The sequence below is a fragment of the Alligator sinensis genome, unplaced genomic scaffold (genome assembly GCF_000455745.1).
Source record: "Alligator sinensis unplaced genomic scaffold, ASM45574v1 scaffold647_1, whole genome shotgun sequence".
NCBI classification, from domain to species: Eukaryota; Metazoa; Chordata; order Crocodylia; family Alligatoridae; genus Alligator; species Alligator sinensis.
Window position 1 is genome coordinate 299,394 of NW_005842952.1, and position 670 is coordinate 300,063.

A 670-nucleotide genomic window follows, 5' to 3' on the forward strand; every position below is an offset into this window, starting at 1 on the left:
CAGGAATGCACAACTTGCTTCTCAGTAGTTTCCAGATGTCCCGGGCATGGACTGCATCTCTCTTGGGGTTTGTCTTCTCCTTGATCTAATTTTTGACTGCATCAATACACCAGTGGAGCACAGCGCACCTTTAACCACCCAAGACATTTGCCTGTGTAGGACCCATCCTGCCAGGTGCTGAAGGCTGTAACAGAAATTGAAGGCTCAGAAGGCACATGGCACTTCTCATGACCCAGCACTTAGATGTGGATGTCACTGTCCTCATCCACTGCTTTCTGAGTATTGCTTCCCATGGACTTTTTGCTGTGGGAAGGGATTTTACTGCAACAGCATGTAAGTCTTTAGTGGAGCAGAGCATCATACACTATGGAACACCAACCAACTTCTTTGTTGAAGTGCACTAGCCTGCTCTGCTTCTGAGCTGCAGCTGAGTTGCAACTCAAGCATGAGAAGACTTTAAGCTTTATGTTTTCTCTTACCCACTCTCCCAAGTATGGACTTATCCCTGGCAGATACTAGAGCTGCCTGAAGGTTGCTCCAATTCGCAAGGTTTCTTACGGGCTCTTAAAGGGGTGTTTCAGCAGTAGAGGCTCCTGAGCCAGAGCAGCTGCTGCAGCAACTTTTCCCAATAAATTGTCACCTGACTAGTGCAGTTTGCTCTGCTGAGTGG